This window comes from Mesoplodon mirus (genome assembly GCF_964341445.2).
Source record: "Mesoplodon mirus genome assembly, chromosome: 3".
In the NCBI taxonomy this organism is placed as follows: Eukaryota; Metazoa; Chordata; class Mammalia; order Artiodactyla; family Ziphiidae; genus Mesoplodon; species Mesoplodon mirus.
The window spans coordinates 103,214,154-103,222,489 of NC_138978.1; the positions used below are offsets into that span (position 1 = coordinate 103,214,154).

Below are 8,336 nucleotides of genomic sequence, written 5' to 3' on the forward strand. Positions count from 1 at the left end.
CACCTGGCCGTGGCCTGACCTTAGGACCCATTGGTCCTCCCTTGTGGAAAATGCCAAGTCTGAATTTGCAGGTTCCCACAGAAAAGGGGAAAAGCATCCTAGGTAGAGGACAGCCTGAGCAAACGCTCAGAGTCAGGAACACACACACACACATCTGTTGAGCTCTTTGTGCCAGGCACTGTCTTAAATATTTTACATACATGAACTCATTTCTCTCTCTTAATATCCCTATAAAGTAGATACTAGCTTGCCCCCATTTTACAGCTGAGGCAATGGAGGCCCAGAGAGGTAAAGTAACTTGCTCAAGATCACACAGCTGGAAGTGGGGAACCAAGATTGTAACCCAAGCAGTCTGTGATGAGAACATGAGTGGAGGCAAAGGCAGTGGGCCTGGAAAAGATGTCAGGGATTTGGGCACATCTACCTTGTCCTCTGTGGTAGGGCCAGCGTCTAGTACGGTGCCTGGCACACTGTGGGTACTCAAAGGTGTTCCTGAGACCTAGGCTCTGCAGAAGGTGTGGTCAGCTTGTTTATCTGGGGACACTGAAATTTTGCACGATCAGGGGAAGCTGGACTTACTGGGTGGGGGGAAGTATGGGCCCAGGGCTGAAGCCTAGACTGTCTCATTGCCTCTTTGGCTTGAGATTTGGTCCCTGCCCAAGCCAGTCCTGGGACAGTAGTCTCCTTCTCAGTGGGGCTGCTGGACCCCCACTGGCAGGAGGGCCCACCAGGTGAACAGGCAGGAATTTTAAATAGTTCCTCAATCCCCCTCTGGGCCCCTCCCCTTAGGCCTGCCTCTCCTCCCTTCCCTCAGGTACTGGCACACTACCTCCTTTCCTCCCTGTGGGATGTTCTTCGCTCCCGGAGCTCAGGTTCTGGGGTGGGCTGGACTTCTGGGGGGACACACACAGACTTGGAGGAGCGTGTTTGCTGCCGGCAGAGGCTGCTGAGAGACCGACCTGTGTGCCGGGCTGGAGAGCTGGGAGCCTGGTGAGAAAGGAAGTTTCCGTGCTCTGTGGCACTCAGACCCCACCAGGAATGTGGCTTTGGGCCAGGATCCCTCTGGGCAAGAAAGGATGACTCGGCAGAAACAGCATCCTGACCCCACAGGATAACTGGAGCCGTTGCACTGGGGGTGGATGCCAAGCGGCAGGGCTGGTGAATTTATGACCCCTCCACCTCAGCCTTCATCTCCACCCTCCCCCCAGCCCGCCTTTAGATGCCCTTCTCTGGGCTGCGGTCTTCAGACTCTCAGAGTAACAACTTTCAGACAGACTGGACCGGGGGCCCCCAGCTCTTCCCACTCCAAGGGATGGAATTAAGAAATGATGGGGAGGAAGCAATCTGCCATTGAGGCCCCTAGGTCTGGCCAAGGGCAGGCGCCCAGCATGACTCAAGTTGGGGGGCACTGGGCAGTGGAAGGAGCTGGCCTGGGCCAGGCACCGGGGAATTCCAGCCCAGCAGAGCCAATTGGAAGCACATGTGTTTAGACAGGCATGGAAACCCACAAAGCTGCTTTTCCGTTCCTTGAGTCCAGCTTCTGAAAAATGAAGCCTCTATCACCAGGAACCCTGGGAAATGTGTCCCTTTGTCACCAAAAGCTTTCATGGGACAGGCCAGTCACTACTGGGGAGTATAATGGCACTCTAATTGGTGCCAGCCTTCTGCCCACTTGCATCCCAGGTCCTGAGCAGAAATGGATGATGGTGGTGGTGAAAATGAGGATATTGTTATAGCCCCAGCCGCTGCTGCTGTTAGAATTCATCAAGTGTTTCGCACATACACTGCTAACCATTTTTACCTATTTAATCTCACGCATTCCTCATAAATACCCTATAAAGTACGTATGTACTGAGCTCCTAATTTTAAGAAAGGAAACAGCTTTGCAGAAGATGAACTTGCCTGAGGTCACCCAGGTACTAAGTGGCAGAATAAACTTCCAAGTCTGGGATCTTAATGATTGGCTTGATTTCATGACCCCCTTCTTCTGCCCCTTGGGGGAAAGAGGAAGGCAGAGTGCTTATGGCTCTGCCCCCTTCCCTGGGTGCCACACAGTGACCAAGGGTCACCAGGGTTGGCCCATGGAAACACTGACCCCTTTCTGGGAGCTGTTGCAACACTTGGCAGTTTCCTATGCAAAGCATCTTGGGCTCTTGGGGTCTGGCGAGCAGTGAGGATCCTGGGATTTGGGGCTAGACGACACGAGTCTGCCCTTGACTTACTAGCTGTGCGGCTTTGACACTTTACTCTGTCCCTCTGACCTTGGCTCCCTCACCTGTTAAATGAGAAGGAAGAACACAACGACTTGCCCTCCGTTACCTGCTCAGCGAGATAAACCGTAGACCATAAGGCCACTGCAGCCAGGGGAGCCAGCCAGACAGCAAGCAGAGGGCCTGACTGGGGCGTCCAGAGGGGAAGAGGTAGGCGGGGCTGGCATCACACGGCTTGGCTCCCTGGTCAGGAAAGAGGCGGGCAGAGATCAGGAGTTCCTTTCTTAACAGATGGCAGCTGCTTTGCATTAATTCATCTGCCTCATAGAGATCACCTGGAGGTGAGGACCCACAGCAGAACGGCTGCATCTTCCCAGGAAAATCCCATGGGCAGAACAGGTCTAGGCACCAGATGACAATCAATTCCTTGCAAGGGCCCTGTTTTCTGACTTCCCTGTTGATGGAATCTCTTGTCCTGCTCTAACGTGGGCTTCTGTTAGTTGACTGGTTCCTGTTGCCCCAGCAACAGAGCAATAGTGGAGGAGGTGGCTGCAAACGGCTGTTAAATCACTTAATCAACTGTGACACACAGGCACCCTGCCAGACAGGGGTGGTTACAGCTATGCCAGACTTAGTCACTGCCTGCAACTTAATGTGGCTAAGATGGTCATAAACATGCACGGAACAGGCAAATAGGCCCCCAACAAATACATCTTGGTTGATTGATTTCAGAATCATGAAGACATTATATTATGTCCCTTACAGTTTTATCCCTGAGTTTATTTTGTTATATTCAAGACCTTGGCAATTTCCATAGAAGGTGTATGGGCAGGCTATCCCCCCAGTCACCCCATTCCTCGGCTCTTCATAAGGATTTATCAATAACAACATATCCGTTCTGTTTGGGCTGTTATTATGGTTCTCTTCTGAAACATCCTGTAGTGGTTATTTTTTGGAAACATCATTTGGCTCATAATTTCTTAGCAACAGAATTGAGGGCTAACAGCCGATGTAACTCCAAGCGAGATGATTGTACCTCGTGCGTGGGCAAACAAACCCACAGCAGCCAAGTCCGAGCACTCTCTGATTATGGGTTTCATTGCTTTAGGTCATCGAACGTCACCAGTATCCACCACGAGCCAAGCTTGCTTTGTTATATGCCTGAGAGCATTTGCTGTGGCAGCCACGCACCCAGGGCCCGGGAGAGCTTTCAGTCACCAGGTGCCCAAGGCCGTCGTCACAGCCTCATCTCCTCCGGGTACAGGTCCCAGACTGTGTGTCTGACTTGGAAGAGGAGGAGGGCGGGGCTGTGGCCCTTCACCCTGTGCGTGCCTGCACATCATGTCCTCACAACCCCCCCTGTGCAGCGGTATCAGGACTGTCCTGCCGTGTGACAGCCGAGGAAGCGGCAGTTCAAGCAGGTGAAGCCACCAGCCATGGCCACAGGTTGGCAGAGGCAGGATTGGAATCAGGACCTGTCCAAGCCCCCAGCCTCCATCCTTTCTTTGTTTCCTTCCATCCTTCCTTCCTTCATGTCTTCTTTTTCTTTTTTTAATAGTCAGTATTCTTAGTTCAAGGGCTCCTATTGCAAACATAAAACCAAACATGGGCTTTGATTCTGGGAACCTGAATTCACACATCTAGGAAGAGAAAAGCAAACTGTGATCCATGTCCATGGATGAAAACCAAAGGATCATGGTTAATCACATTGGAGTTTTTCTTGCTGTTGTTGTTTGTTTGTTTGTTTTTTGGCCCCTCCGTGCAGCATGTGGGGTCTTAGTTTCCCGGCTGGGATGGAATCCGTGCCCCCTGCAGTGGAAGCGCAGAGTCCTAACCACTGGACTGCCAGGGATGTCCCTCACACTGGAGTTGTAAAATTTCTACAGCCTAGAACCCAGAAGCCACAGGTCTTATAGGTCATTCTGGATGTCCCACGGGGTATCTGTACTTTTCTTGAGTTGAGCAAACTTATCAGCCTTCAGCTTCTGGTTAATAACACTGGTTAACCCCCAAGCATTAAGGATATATGAACAGCTCCGGAAGACTTCATTCTCAATGTCGTGCATCCCCTTCACCATTGTTGACACTGGTTGAATCCTGGATAGATTCTTAACCATGGATTCAATGAGATCAGTCACATTTCATCCAATAGACCAGCTGGTTATCCTTTTAGCTTGGTGATTTCACACGCACTTTCCACCATGGTCTTGTACTCTTCCTTCCAATTTTCACTATTGTTGTTCTTTCCCATTTCTGGACTCAGTTCCCGGAGAGAAACGCTGGCCACATATACTCCAAACAGCCACACTTGAGTTGCCATGTTCTCTCCAAATCCATCCATGACAGCTGCCGGCATGAATGCCAAGTTTTCAGCCATAAAATAGTGAAACCTATCAGAATCCACATTTGACACCCACTTTCAATCACGCGGTGCTTAAGTAATCCACTTTCCAGGTAACATATGTGAGAATATCCACTGGGCTGGAAACCACAATTATGATGCAATCAGGACTGTACTTGATGATCTGAGGAACAATGAATTTGAAGACAGCATTCCTCTGCGGCAGATTAAGATGCCTCTCTCCTTCTCACTGGTGCACACTTGCAGCTACCCTCACGATCTCTGAATTGGCAATCACAGAGTAAACTGTATCAGCCACAAATTTGGTGTCTGAAGAAAGAAGTCCCCATGCTGCAGATCATTTCTATTTTGAGTTTATCTTTGCAAGCATCCACAAGGGCAAGTTCATCAGCCAGGGACTTTCCCAGAATGCTGATGTCACATGCCATACCTACATGTCCAATACCCACTACAATGATTTTATTATTTGGGGCTGTTGCCTCTCTTCTGCGACCAGCGCAATCAGTTTTTCCTTCAGAGATGCCATTGTGCACAGGAGAGAGAAGGCTTTGGGGACAGTTGTAATGGCCGTGCAAAGGATACAAGGTCAGCCATGTGTCCAGCCTCCTCTCTTTCTGTTCATCCTGTTCACGTATCCAAGTCCATAGGGACAGCTAGGCCTTCATGAGATGTGTGATCTCCATAAGGCTGTTCTCCAGAGTGTAGCACATGAGGGCCATTGCCGCACACCAGTTCCATAGGGGAGCCACTGACCCCAGCATTCACAGGGAGTGTGGGGCCTGCCTGCCATTGGGGCTCGTAATCCCTTTTTTATTTTGGTCCCTCCCCAAGGCTGAGACCATGGTTCTCCATGGTAGGAATGCAAATTAAAGTAATAGCGACCACTTATTACTCTGAGCCAGGAACTTGATTTATATGCCTCTATTCACTCCTTAAAACTTTATAAGGACATTTACAGATCAGGAAATTGAGGGTCAGAGTAGTTGAATGACTTACCATAAGTTTCATAAAACAGGTTCTTTTGGTGACACCCACAGTCATCCTCCTCCCCTTCCCACAGCTCTGTTACTCATGAGCGTAGGTGGATTCACTGAGCAACCCTTGATGCTTATGCTCTGGGTCCCCTTACTCACAGCTGCCCCTTCCAAGCCCTAGAAATCTATTCACATGGCCACATATTTTTGTGAAATTTGAAAAAATAAGATGTTTTAATTTTATCTTCTAGAGGAGGGCTTCCCTCAGGTTCCACAGAACCTGGATCACCTGTTCATGAGTGTATACCTTAAACATCCTATCTAAAAGTTTGCTTCTTCCTTCTGTCTCCTTTCCCTACTTTATTTGCTCTCCTTGGCACTTTCACTAACACACCATGTACTTTATGTATTTATCTTATTTACTGCACATCGTAGGCACCACTCACTAAGTGTTTTGGGTTGAATGAAGGCAGCCATTGTCCTTATACATAGAGCCATCCTGTGCAGTAGGTTGTTTCCATATTATAGAAAAGATATAAAGATGTGAGAAATGGCTTGTTCAAAGGCACCCGCCAACAAATCCAGTCCCCATTCTCCTGCTCTGAGCTACCTTTGGACTTGGCCATGTCTAGATTTCCTCTGGCCATGACATCATAACTTACTCATAGATCAGACATCTCCCTGGTATTTCATCCTTGACTCCTCCCTCTCTCAACAAGCTCCCCCTACCCTCCAAATACTATTGACCGCCTTCCAAATATCTCTCAGACCCAATCACTTTACTGCCCCCACCACAAACAGGGTCTTCATCAGCTTCCTGGTGGTCTCCCTGCCCTTGGTCTTTTCCCCCTACAGCTTCCAGAGGCTGACCTGATCAAGTCACTCTCCGGCTGGAGAACTATCCCATGGATTCTTATTTCTTAGAGGTCAGATCTGAGATCCTCAGCCTGACCCACAAGACCCACATTGGCTTTTATTTTTTCCAGTTCCTCAAACTCACCATCTCCTTCCTGACTCAGAGCCTTTGCACATGCTCCACCCACCCTCAGCGGCTGCACATTCTTCCTCTCCTCCCTCCCTATCATCCTACTTAATTTCTACTCACCCTTTTGGTCTCAAAGCAGCATCACTTCCTCAGGGCTACCTTCCATGTCCATCCACACTGGGTGAGAGCCCCTGTGAATTGTTTTTACAGCTCCCTGTATATCTCTGCTAAGAACTGATTACAACTGTCATTAAATAACCTATCGCATTGTTTTTCTGGGGGGGGTTGATCTGCTGTTGTGACCCCTCCCTCCACCCTCCTCCTCAGACCAGGTGTACCTTGCTCACTACTATATCTTTGTATGCTATTGTTCGCTTGTTTGTTTCATATTGGAGTATAGTTGATTAACAATGTTGTGTTAGTTTCAGGTGTACAGTATGTATTGTTTGTTTGGCTTAAGGGATAAAGACATGTATTCCTCTCTCACATATAACCCTCAAGGTGAGTGTTTCTTATCAGCGGGCAGCAGTGTTCCACGTTGTCCTTTGGGGACCCAAGTTCCTTCCATCCTGTGGCTCTGTCATTCCTAGGAGTCGTCATCTGCATAGTTGAGGCTGGGTCATTGCCACATCTGAGTTGGAGCCAGCAGAAAAGGGGAAGAGTTTTCTAGGTTTTGGCTTAGCTCCAGTTATCTACCATAGAATAACAAACCACTCCAAAATAGTGCTATAAAATATCAACTATTCCATTATCCTCATCGGTTCTGTGGGTCTGAGAGGAATGCTGGGGATTTTGGACAGAATTCAGGGAGGATGGCTTGTCTCTCTGCTCTACAACGTCTGGGGCCTCAGCTGGGAAGACTCAGGTAACTGGGGGTGACTCAGATGGTTGGGGGCTGAACTGTCAGGAGACACCTTCACTTGCCTGGTGCTTGGCTAGAAGACTGGGCTCAGCAGGGCTTGTTCCAGGGCACTGACATGGAGCCTCTCTAACTTGGTGGCCTCAGGGGAGTTGGACTTCTTTTATGGAGGCTCAGGGCGCCAAGAGCGAGTGTTCCCACAAGGTAGAAGCTGCCTAGCCTTCTATGCCCTAGCCTCGGAAATCACATTGCTTCCCACTTTCCTCTTGGGTGAAGACTGCCCAGGTTCAAATAGAGGGGTCATAGACACCTACCACTTGGCAGGTAGAGAGTCAAAGACTTTGTGTCATGTTTTAAAACCATTATATCTGGAGGGGCTAATGTCAGCTTTACTCACATTGCCCTGGTGAGAATGCAGTCATATGGTCCCTTCTAAACACACAGGGCTGGGAAACGCTGTCCCTAGTCAGGCAGCCATGCGCCCAGCTTCAAGCCCGTTATAATAGAAGAGAGAAAATTGATTTGGGTGGACTCTTTGTAGTCGGCCACGGTCTACTCTGGCTACCAAATATGTGTGTACTCCTCTTCCCACATGCAATACACCTCTCCTCAGGAAAAAACCAAAGTTCCAGTGACTGAATCCACCGCTGCCTATTTGTTGAACAACTAAGTGATTGAATGTCTGCAGAGCCTCTGTGTTCACCCATCCATTATGGATGGTCCATTTCTTAACCTAGAGCCTTGATGTCAGCTAGTTCTAAGTGGGGAGGCAAAACCACGTAGCTGTGGCCTGTTAGGAATGAAGAGAAATCTGCTTTTCCTTTTATGTCAGTACTTAATTCAATCTACTTACGGAGCAGGAATATAAAAAAATGTTCATCGAAAAGAGTATCTGTCTCACACAGCATCTAAAATTAATTCCAGATGGATCAAAGATTCAAATGTA

General features: G+C 48.8%; 1 pseudogene across 1 annotated transcript; it reads right to left on the bottom strand.

The window, feature by feature from the left end:
- Positions 1–4,120: 4,120 nt before the first annotated feature.
- On the bottom strand, positions 4,121–5,098 carry LOC309800549 (L-lactate dehydrogenase B chain-like; annotated as a pseudogene). The gene has a single exon. The product of its transcript is annotated as an L-lactate dehydrogenase B chain-like (transcript).
- Positions 5,099–8,336: the final 3,238 nt, after the last annotated feature.